We start from the raw sequence: 12,808 nt of genomic DNA on the forward strand, positions 1-12,808 counted from the left end.
CGTAAGAACCATCCCCTTACTACAAGGAATATTATAAAAAAAAGAATTAGCGACATCGGTTCAGCAGTTCTCCAGATTTGCGCTAAGTAACGAACTTAGCGATTAATTTTTATATAATAGAAGATGATCGAATTAATGTATCTGCTAAAATGAATTTTGATAAGATTCTCCAGCATCCAGTTAGAAATCGGAACCCCGACTATATTAACGGGAACGATTTCAATATTGATTCGAGTTTTCCTGACTAGCTCTTGAGATATGTGTGTATAGCAAAAAAAAATCTGTACATTAAATAACATTCCGCTCCAACTGTTAGAGGAAAAAAGTTTTATTTCGGCTTCTTATGGTAACTTCCGCATCAGATGTTTATTGGCGTCGTACGGATACATTATGACACTCCCCGGGTTCAAATCTACAGACATTTCATTTAGAATTCATGAAGCGTTTAGGCCCTAAGTAAAACATCTACACGTAAAAAATGAACTTAAATTTTGGCTTCCCTTAAACCTTTGAGAATAGAGTATATTTATTTTGCTTCAAGCATCAATTCCAATAGATTCTCTGTTAAGCTGGTGTCTAGCAATTCGAGCATTTGCATTATTGATGGTATTTGCAGTCCTGAACACAATTCCCAACTTGCTCTAGGCGTAGTCCTAATCAGATTAGGATTTAGGTTGTAGGTGTACAGAAACCTTAAATACAAGCTCAATCAATACTGTTGTATAGCCTTTATAATTAACAGTAACGGTACTTGTTTGTTTACAACGTACTAATAAAGTGCTAACATTTATTTTGTATATAAATAAGCAGAAATAAGCAACATAACTCACATTTGACGATTCTCTTTTGTTCATTACTGTCATGACCTTTTCGTATTAAAAGCTCTTTATGAACAAATTTGAGCTGTCTGTGATCTTTGGAATTCAGAAGAAATGTCGAAGGTTGAATTTTTTTTACGTTAGCCATGAGAAATATGACAAGCTCTTTGCTCCGCCCACGTAACATTACACGCCAATCGGTACTCAGCTATAATAAGCAGAAGAAAAAGCATTGGTAAAAACAAATTAAACTCGAAAATTGAATCGTCTGAAACATCTTCTTCATTAAAATGTTCTTTTTCAAGTTCAATTTGCACTCAATTTAATTTTGCAATGCAAATAGAGCTTTCCGAATTCGCAAAACGGATCAATTTGCAGGGCCAAGTATGGTTTCGTACTCATTTCAGTGACCATGACAAAACATTCCGATCAAAGATAATCAATTACGAGGAGCCGCGACTTTCCCTGTTCTACAAAAACAAAACTGTACCTTGATTTTTTTCTCAATGAATTTGAATAGCGCAAAGTCTCTTTCGAATATGTGCTTCCTATGGAATGTTGATCTTTATGGCCGGTTGAGTCACATCTCATCTCGCTATGATTGCATTTACATTTTTATAGTTGTTCTTAAGCTTTTATTAAAGAATCAGGATTGAAAGGATGAGGCGAAGGGTAGGTAACGTGACTCATGTGAAAGTGAAAGTACCCAAATGTGTTTGATAGTCGATTTCTCCTCGGAAATTCCCAGCTATCTGACTCGCTCCGTGATAAATATAACTGTGTATTCTGACGAAATGGCGTCAAGTTAGAAGATAGAATAAACCTGAAGCTTCATTTCCGGATGCAGGCAGTCTGACCGTGAACTTTTAAAAATAAATGTCTGGTAGGTAAAACGTCAAGGCGAGAAAGATGAAGCACACAGAAGACTAAGCTTACGTCAACGATTTGCTAAACAAATGTAGTGTGAAGGTAAGTGGGCTTTTAGTAAACACGTTTAATATGTCGATTAAGATACCACGTGGCTTATTTTATTGGACGATCCGTTAATGGAGCAGAGATTTCGAATAAGAAGTTTCGTAATATAAGCATAATTATAGAATTAACTTTGAATATAAGACGAAAATATAATTCACGATAATAAAACGTTGCAACTACATAGGAGTATTCGTAGTGATGGGAGAAGGTCTGAATTCCAAAGCAATATAATTAGAGAAATTGCAATTGAGCGATTGTATGGAGTCTTGTGCGCACATATGAATAGCTCACATTGACGGGCAGCTGCGCAGTAGAGGTCAGATAGGACAAGGATATCGTAAATTCGTACCTAAGTGGAGGCTATTACCAATGTTCTAGTAGTAGCAGAAGACAGATCGAGTTGTGACGGAGGTGAGCGACCGCCTGGTGGGTCAACGTCGCGCACGCCTCATGTCTCGCTTGCACTGATTCATCTCCTTGTTGCGCAATACGCTCAATGATCCTTTTATTTTCGATCCGATTTTCTGCGGTTATCGTTTACGAATAAACGGTTTATTATTTGTACATCTAATCGTCTCAGGGTGACAGTCTGGTCAATCAACTCAGCGAGCTAGTCATCGCTATAACCCGTTTTTAAACTAAGTTGGCCAAGAATGTGTTTCATTGGAGATTTTTATCGAATTAACGGCGAAAAAGTTTTTTATTAGTCTAGGTTGATTTGAATACTTTAGTTTTTGGATTTTTTTCTATGCGAATGACAATTTTATTTTAGCAGTGACGGGACAGAAGGAGTTTCAAGACAAATTTATCTTGACTTTGATTTTGTTTAAATCTGTTAGTGTGAGTGTTCTAGTTTTACATTCAGAACTGAATACATTAATTAGGTTGCAAATTTTAATAGATACAATTTGAATAGTCGATAAAAATATTGTGTTCTATTGTTGGTACATAAGTTCAATGCTACTTAAACAAGTTTCCAAATGCAAAACAATAGTGTCAGTGTGTGTTACGAACGTTACCTACTTAACTACGTTACGAGAACTGCTATACTCAATATACCATATTTACCGTTTCAATGATCAAATGACGCAACTGTTTACATTATACAATCGAGATGGCTTATCAACTCTACATTTAATATTGTAATTAAATATGTTTTTCATTATAAAAATGACCTTATTAGGATCGATAGCAAGTATTTAATAATTGAATCAAACATATTTTGGCTACGAAGGCTATAATATTGATACGTTTAACAATGTTCGGTAGTTAATTAACAAGGTAAGAGGCATGAAATCGATTAGAAATCGCGAGGGTTGCCTGTTTATATTCAGGCGAAAGTAAGGCTTACATAATAAACTCAATTTTCCTGAGAACGAACTAAATTACATGTAATTTTGTGTCCATTGTTATTTAATGATGGCCCTAATGGAGTCGCATTGGTCGTCAAAACGAAGTAAACATTTGAATTAAGGATAGAGCCGTCTGTGAAATGTCACTGAATCTTATGCATTGTTCATTCACTGTACCTCAGCTTGAGAAATTTTATGTTGTTGCATAAACTTTGTACCGTTGCATAAAATTGCTTAGTGGTCTTGGTCAATGCTACTTAATGTTTAACCATAAAACGATGCAACGGCTAGAAAAGTAGGAAAAAATATTGATTTCGAATTCGAGCAAAAACTCCACCTGCTTTTAGGGCCTCGGGGAAAAAAACCAAAAGGTTCAATGGGCGCACGACTCGAGATCCAAATAATTTAGCTCCAAGTGGTCCTTTCGTAGAATAACCGCAATTAGAATGCTCGTCGTGATCCCAGTTCGTGGTGCACTTTCTACATCGAACAATAGAGTACACCACCGCTTTCAAAAACAGATCTTAATTGTCAGTAGTACGATTGAATATGCTTTGAAACGATCATAAACGAATACTTAAGTCGTGTCAAACAAAGGATGGCTCTAGCGTAGTGACATTATGCTTTACGGTATATTAACGCAGCCTTCGATATATTTACAGAAATTCGATGAAAAAAAAGATTCTTCATAAATGAATAAATGATGCATAAGGCGATCGAGTGATTACAAACTTTTTTTCAGTGTGGTTCAAAGGGCAATTAAACATTAATAATTTAGCAGAGCAGTCGCTTCGAGGTCAGTAGAGTCTGAACGTTTATCAGTTTGTGAGAATGACCTCGCGATATCGTCGCATTGCGCAGCTGTGCTGTACTTATTTATTGCTGGGGTAGATTTTAATAGTGTGGAACCATTCAAATTCTTCGCTATTTTTTAAAGCTCTTTAAGGGAAGTTTATTCCTGTTCGCATTCAGTCTCGCTTTTTGCCGTATCCATATTTTATGTATAAATGATTAAAGGTGTATGAATAATAAAACGTATAAAGGGACGAAGGAAAAGTGATGGGACAGAGAAAGGTCCCCTTGACTTGCACACGATTTATGGATGAAATCTGGTTTTAAAGCTCGCTAGCAGCCCGAGGGAGGCATCAAAACAATTTTACATAAATCCGATTATTGAGATTAAGACTCTTTTTTTTTTAATTCTTTTCGCGATTTATGATATTATCTGCTTCAGATTATAATGAGATGTAGTTTGTTTTACTCTCCTGAGTCTAGGTAACTGTTTTGCAGCCTAGTTTATGAAAAATAACTTATTACTTGTAGTATTGAATTTTAATCTAGTTGATCTTACTCCTTACATATGCGCATAATCTATACGTTTATATTGAAACAATGAATTACAGCTGCAGATGATGCAATCTTAGTAATAAATCTAGGTATTATTTTCGTGAATATTTATATTAATTTTAGGTTAAGGAATCTTTTGTGATTTAATCATTATTAAAATATTGAGTATTTTCACGCAGTACCTATCATACTTGTATAAGTAAATTTATACATAGGTAGGTATACATACAACGCTCTTGGGTTGCGTTTTAAAACTAGCGTAAATATTTAACTTTTGAACGACCTTATATTTTTATTTAAACACACAAGTTCTTACAGTCTGCACTTAGATAAATTACGCAAACGACGATATTGAAGTATCATTGATACTGGCGATAGAGTGTATCCTTCAAACATGACAATTAATTAGTGTTAAGTAAGACCCACTTCGTTATTTATCGTTGTAAAATAAGTCTTGTGGTTATAAGGAAATCGATAAGCTAACAGCTAGCAAGGTCGATCTATCGTCATCTATTTTGCCACACCCCTGCTTATAAAATATTGTATCTAAATTTGCTATTTGTCTCTATGAAACGGCAATAAACTTAATGAAAAACATAATTGATGACTAAACCAACTACCTCTTCTCTATTAACTTGGATAAGCTAGTTTCATAATTGAACAGAAGTAGTTATAGAATCAACATTAATGTTACGGTCCTTGGCCGTTATCCAATTCTTAATGGTATAGGTATTGCAGTAACGCTTTCGGAAGTTTCACCCAAAAACTTATAACAAATTGTTTGAAAAGTAGTTATGCGGCCCTGCGGGGAGGGTGGCAGTGGTTGTGCTTGCCAGCGTGTTGCGTACACCCTCGTATACAGCATAAAGCGGCGACGACCTTGCAAGGTCGCAACTTTTGCTCACCTACCACCCCTTCTTCAGTAATCTGACAGTCGTTTCGTGATCGTTTCACTTTAATTTTATTATTATATTCGCGACTTTGTCTTGCAAAGTTAAAAAGTTTTAGAACACAATGTATTTAATAAATGTTTCAGTGTTGTTGTATAAACCTAGTGCTCTAGTGGCTGCGATATCGACAAGCATGACGAAGAGGCGTGTATCGAAGTAATCAACAGGAAACAATAGTATCGATATTGCAGAAAGCATGAAATAGGTGATATGATGACATAAGTTCTCAGTAAATGTATGATAGCACATATCAATGTCAGTATAGTGTACTACATAGTAAAGTAGTCTTATTGTAAATATAGGCCCTTATTTTGTATTTGATAGAGATTGACCAAACTTGGTGACTTATGTTCACATAATCGAAAATATTGTCTAAAATTTTAGAGATATTGCAGTTTTTACGGCAGTTTACGAATCTGTGTAATCATAATTTGTTAAGGAAGTCATAATATATTAACAGGAAATTATAGTAAAGCATGAATAGGTACAATAAAATTATTTATCTTACAGGAAAATTGTTAAAACCACACATTAATTTAGGTATAGCTCAGATAACAAATATAATATAATAATGATATAGGTATGTTATGGATAAAACTATTTCGAAGGGGTAATTTTGGTAGCCATGTAGTAATGACTTTTCGAAGTTATGTGTGTATTAGAAATAATTATCACATGCTCCAACGGTGAAGGAAAACATCGTGAGTAAACCTTGTATGCCTAAAATTTGTTTAATACATTTATTGAGGGCATGCAAAGTCCCCAACCCGCACTTGGCCAGCGTGGTGGACTCAAGGCCTAACCCTTCCCTCATTACGGGAGGAGACCCTTGCCCAGCAGTGGGACAGTAATGGGTTAAAGAAAAAGAGAAAAAAAAAATTTGGTAGCAGGTAATTAGAAGTCGTTTGTTTGCCATCACTTACAAATCCTTCAAGAATACTATGGGGCATGGAAAACAGTGTAATTAAGCTTTCTACTATAAGAATCAGCTGGTAGGTTTGTTTAAAATATCACAAAACGTCTAAAATTAGAAAGTAGTCCGCTATTTATTCTTAACTTCACGTTTTTGTATGGACTGCGATGTACCTACAAAATAATACTCTTTGATCGTTGAAAGGTATTATCTTAATTACAACAAGTACTTGACATTAGTCCTCACATACGTACTTGAGCATAACCTAAGGCAGGTCATTTACCAGACGAAACCTTGTTGAAGGTTCCAAGAATAATTCAAGTAGGTAATTCAATAACAGGATTAATAAAATTCGCAAAAACGCTTTTCACTAATAGGTACTTGGAGGTAAGCCCATACACGGTCGACCTTTAGAAATGTGAGTCTATGTGTGTCACAAGATTACATTTTATCGATTTTTATGTTTGTTGACGTCTCTATAATGTACTAAACAATGCCGTATAGAGGACAATGAAAGACAACAAACAGTTCAGATAGTAGCCGGCTACGGTGCCTGTCCTTGTTCAACCTATTGTGTTCGACACTGTAAATATGAATGGCAGGTCTAGTTTTCCCGTTTCTGACGATAAAAGCGTTACTCGTGTCAATTGATAATGAACACATAGATCTATTGATCAACAAAGGTCAGGACTATTGAAAAGGTTCATGAATTTTTTCCTGGAACATTCAATAATAGGAAAGCGTCTCAATTCCAATTGGGAAATCGGAGAACCCATACTTTTCAATAGTAAAGTTTTATTACTGCACGATCAATACTCGCTTCCAAATGTTTAGAGTCAAAATCGGGGCAAATGTGAATCTGAAGGAGCATTGAATATATTTAGGAATAAGTAGAGCCAGACCAGACTCATACTTGCATCTGTATAGAAACCTGCGGGCTGTGGGCAGAATCAATAAGCCATTGCAATACATCATAATATAAGCCAATAGCAGAATCCACCGGGCATTGTCATTGGACGAATATCACTCGTAAAGCGTATTTTATCATGGTTAACACTTAACAATCGTTTATCTTATTGAAGGTAATTGGATGTATTTTCTCGAGATGGGGACAATGTCGTTCGAGATTTTGTATCTACCGAGTCTTTCTGCGTATGTATTCTCAACTTCTTTTGTTAAGAGCTATTGAACTATGAAGTGAGTTGTTAAGAAGCGCAGTAATTAGCGAGACAACATGTGTTATTAACTACGGAAAGGGGTGCAAACTGCTGAGTAAATATTTATGCACACAATTAGTCCTAACGTCTTAGCTATGTGCTTTCGTTATAAATGATGTCAGTTTAAATTAAATTATGAGATCCGTCCCGGTTTATTAGCTTGTATAATTTCTGCTTGTTTGATGTCTTCTCAGATTGCATTTCAGAATATTCGTAGCATATGTCTCTTCGTCTTTAAACGAAGTATCTCCATGTTCATAGTTTGTCAAACAAACAAGCTACAAGCTAACGCCTACGATCGGTCTTATTGTAACGAGACTATAACCAGTTTCCTTAATTGGCATTTACAACGCGGAAAAGTATAACGCATTTAATCCGATATTAAGTAATGCTATTTTTGTCGAAATGTCGTGCTTATTCGATCCGACATGAGCCAGGAATATATCATCGTTTTGACGTTAAGTTATTTTTCAGACAGCCTGAAATACACGTTCTTATCTAGATTTATTCTGTAACAAAAGAAGTTCAATCTGCTGTAGACGAATTTTACAATGGTATTCTTCATTGTGATTATGCAGTCCACGACTCGGGTCTCGTCGACCTTGTTAGATTTAACTTTCCTGCGCGGCGAATGCATGTACGTTTGCGGACCTTGTATAAAATGTCATATATGGTAACTAGGCTTTGCCATTTTACCATATTAAATACCGTTGAAGGATTACAACATTCTCTTTATCCTTGATATTTAATGATTCATTACATTTAATAAGAGCAACTGCTTTACTGTGTACGGTTTTGTACGAATTGATTAATGAACGGCAGAACTAGTGTGCCTCTCTTAAATAATATTCGTCTCTTCTCTCCTACCTGGACTTGTTGAAAAGGAGTTTTCAACATTAACATTAGGAAGTACCTACCTAGGTACATAATAGTTAAATAGAACAGAAATGAAACACAAAGGACGAAGATAGTATCGAAGTACGTTTAAATGGGTAGCAATGGCGACGGAGCGGCTGCGCTTGCGCAACGCGTTGCGTCAGGGCACCGCTCTGGCTCGGGCCTCGGGCCCCAGTTACCGCAAACTTAGAAACATTGCACTATCTACTAAAAGTAGATTGTATGACTGAACTCGGGTGAAGGACTAAATGCACTTCACCAAATAATATTGCAGTTTGAGAGTGATGAGCAAGGAATTAAATTGACTGACTAGTTGGCTGTAGAATGTACATAATACATTCACTGTTAAAAGAATTTTATTTATTGTTAGCGAGGCAGTTTGCTACAAAGCGATGTGACAAAGGGTCAATTTACAACAAAGAGTTACATTGCACATCCGACCCTGCTGACAACAACAACACGTGATGAACTGCGGTTAAGTGAATTAATGAATTAACACGAATTAGGCTCCATCATCTGGGTCAAGATTACGCAGTGCGTGCAAATATCAGCTCGTATAAACAATTCATAAAATCATGTTCACGTTACCCTACCAACCTTGTAGGAACAATTTAGTCAATAGGTGGATTACCGAACTGACATTGGTCAATAGGCCTATGTTATTTTTATTATGCATACGGAATTAACCTCATTAACATAAGGGTATTGAGTAACATTGATTACTAATAGGTTGGAACTGTGAGAGTAGTAAATACTTAAGCAGTAGTGACTGTGTCTGTTGGCAAGTAGTGCGCATTTCTGCGGCCGCGCAGGCGACGCCTCGATACGGAAGCGCATACTGACCTACTATACTTCTCTCTGCCCAGCCAGCTTGCAATGTAAATGTATCTTTAACACCCCACAATTGAATCGAGGTTCTAGATTAAAAAATCTAGCCGCTTTTGTATGCGTCACAGATACAAAGGAGTGCACATGTAGTCCACGTATAATGTTATGAAGATGAATGTTCGTTGGACAAGGTGCGGCTGCGCGAAACGCAAAATAAAAATTGCAATGTCAACTTTATGATCGTGTAGACATAATAACAGCGCAAGTGGCTAGACTTATGTCAGAAACAAAGAAATACTTAGCTACGTAATCACGGATATTAGTTTTGCCAAGCGAATGTGATTTGCAAGCGGAAGGGCGCAGATATTGTTTTGTAGCGAGTTGTGTTACTTAGTAAGAAGAAAATGATAAACAATAGGGACCTAATGGATTATACTGTAATATTTTAATAGACTAGATTACATATCGTAAAAGTATTTGAAATATCAGAATAGTTTCTTGAGACTAATGTACAATACAATAATGTACAAAAATTTAGCTAGGTAACTACAAAAGTAACAAATGCTGTAAAATTAGTTTGAAAAACTCAATTGCAAAACAATGTGTATAAAAGCAAAATTCCTAATGACCAAGAGAAAGTCATGGCTATGACTTATTCACCTTTACATATAATGTTTATGGTAGATGATTAATCATGCCAACTTTTAATGTTTATAATTATTATTGTTTATTCGATGGATGATGACATGTTGGAATATCTGAAGTTTGTTGACACTTGCAGTAATATTTATTTATTAACTAGTGAGATTTAAGGACTCCATTAACTATTGGTGGCTGAGTTTCTAATAATTGTTCTAATATAAAGGCATGTGATAATGTATCAAGGAAATTTATTACCAATAATATTATCAAATATAGATCTTATGTCTGAATTTCTAATACATAGCTCTTTTATGTATGTTTTTACACGTTTTATATATTTTTTAAAGTTTTCCTTATTTATACAGCAATTTTAAAAGCGAAAGCTAAATGACTTCATAACGAGTACACACACTTGTATGATAGTTACTACTATGATAATGATAACCCGAACGATCAATGCTGTTTACTGCATATGTATAGTGATAAATAATACAATTGCCAAGGCAAAAATGATTATTGTGTATGGTTTGAAATCATTCAAGAAATTTAATTGCCTAGAAAACATTTTGATAAAGCCACAAGGCAAGTTCAGTACTGTAATTTAAATTAAAGATTTGTAGCAGTTTAAAGGTAATAATGATCCCAATTGAATGATTTTTTTTACCAGGTTAAGTTCGATATAAATATTGAGTATAACAATAAGAAAAAATATATAAATCAATGTTTAAGCATAAGTTTGAGTTTTAGTTCAATATTTTTTAGGATCCATAAGTTTTAAGAGGATAAGGATTTGTTAATGCTACAAATTCCTATGATGCCTTTCTAAGAAATTTTTCAATTGAAAATAACATTGGTGCTACCTACCATAAAACATACAATACAGACATCTCAGCGTAAGTACATAAATGAAACCAAAACCAATTCTAGAACAGCATTCCACAAATAGTACCATAATATTGACCCTTGAAACACAACCTCAGACCAGAATAGATAAAACTGTAAAACAGGAGTTAATTTGATATGTTTCTGCCACCTATCTTGTAAAAAATCTACCCAATGATTTGCTATGTTGATGCACTAGAGTACTAGTTTTATTTAGAATGAAATAAATACAGTAATGTTTATAGTTACCTGCCACTGGAGCAACATAAAGCTCACGATAACATAGCAATGACATAATCTATTGTTTCTATTTTGGGGAGCTAAATATGTCTGAGATAGCATCTCACCTTTATGAAACACGTTCATAATATCCTCTACGTGATTGACGTGTTTTACAAAATGAAGCAAATATTTTTGTAAAGCTTGGCTGTCAACTCAGCTGTCCGTCTACTGCATGAAAAGGTAAATAAATCGATCGATTTCATTTATGTAGGTATGTGCCTGGTAGCTATCATAAATGAACCAGTTCTGATAATTAGAAGTTTCACGCTAAGAATCCCGCAATATCGAGGAGGATTTTTTGTTAAATTCGTAATGAAATTTCGGGTCACTCGAAAGTCTAATCAATATGGCAAAATAACACAGGGTACGTATCAATATAATCAAAACATACTACAAAATATCCAAAACAATAACGCAATCTGTTTATAAGTAATTTACTTACATTCCTTGGTCTTGTCTTTTTGGTGAAATGCGCACGGGTAAAACACGAAGACTCCCGTTTATCCTTTGTGAAAGGAGTCCGTCGAACACACAAGACTTTCTATTGCACTATTTATTTGTATGTTATGATCGCAAATAGATCACTTTAACAACAAGGCGAGCAAAACAATAATGGTTGCACTGGTCAATAAAATTTACTAACAAAAATAATTATAATCCGAACGAATCGGTGTACTAACACAACTCACGAAATCGAACACGAATTCTCACTGGCTGGTTGTTGGCTGGTTGGCGTGACATGAAGTTAGCTGCAATTGAAAAGCAAAACATCATCATAAAACAGCTGTTTTACGATTCTACTGCCATCTATACATCCAGATCAAAAACTATCTTTGGTGTTGTAAATAGTTTTAAAAATAGACATTAGATGTCGCTTTTCATACCACAGATTTTCACATAAGATTGTCTGAATGCCTTCGTAGTGTCGGGTACTGTCAATAGATAGCGCTTTTGTAATTTACAACATTTCCATGACGGATTTTTTTGTTAACCTCCGGTATTACCGTTCAGAAACTTGATCAAAAATGGAAATGAAATTTGGCAAAGAAGCGTTTGTAATTGCTTACCTACTCTGGAATAATTTTTACTTCATAATGTCAGGTAGGGAATTGGACTATGATGTTATTATAGAACAGTTGTTTTTTTTCCACTAAATTACATTTAGTTTCATACGAAAATTTAACAACAATTGTAAAAATCTCAAAACTTCAAGGAACAAAACAGGGCCCCTCCGGGATTTGAACCCGGGACCTCCTGCACCCAAAGCAGGAATCATACCCCTAGACCAAGAGGCCGCTTAGTAGCATCTTAAAAATGTTGATATACAATACATACTAAGATAATCTTACACATACTTACATTAAAATGGTGTATGATAGAAAAAATACAAATATTAGGAAAAAATAGAAAGTACATAATAATAACCAAAAGTTTGCAGGTCAACGGAAAGCGAATAAAGTAATTCTTTATCTATTGCATTCAATTTATTAAATAAGTAAACTCCCTAATGGTTCTGAGAATCTTGCTACTCAAAAAATAAGTAACGAATGAATCTAATCCTTATATTTTAAATGCCAAAGTTTGGATATTTCGATTTAGTATGTATGTTTGTAACTCAATCACGCCAAAACAACTGAACGCATTTTGATAGTACGCAGACAGATTAACACACCATAGTCTGAACATTTTTATCACCGGAATCCTT

At 35.0% G+C, this 12,808-nt stretch overlaps 1 protein-coding gene and 1 non-coding gene across 2 annotated transcripts in view; both read right to left on the reverse strand.

Moving 5' to 3' along the window:
- Oatp30B (Organic anion transporting polypeptide 30B) overlaps positions 1-11,843 on the reverse strand; it is a 44,723-nt gene extending 32,880 nt beyond the window's left edge. Inside the window, exon 1 of the mRNA XM_076118088.1 lies at positions 11,546-11,843. The gene's annotated coding sequence lies outside the window, so the exon portion shown is untranslated. The remainder of the gene's footprint in view (positions 1-11,545) is intronic.
- A 483-nt stretch (positions 11,844-12,326) lies between these two features.
- Positions 12,327-12,398, reverse strand: TRNAP-UGG (transfer RNA proline (anticodon UGG)). The gene has a single exon. It is a non-coding gene; the product is annotated as a tRNA-Pro (tRNA).
- Between the last annotated feature and the right edge of the window lie 410 nt (positions 12,399-12,808).

This window comes from Anticarsia gemmatalis, chromosome 1 (assembly GCF_050436995.1).
Source record: "Anticarsia gemmatalis isolate Benzon Research Colony breed Stoneville strain chromosome 1, ilAntGemm2 primary, whole genome shotgun sequence".
NCBI classification, from domain to species: domain Eukaryota; kingdom Metazoa; phylum Arthropoda; class Insecta; order Lepidoptera; family Erebidae; genus Anticarsia; species Anticarsia gemmatalis.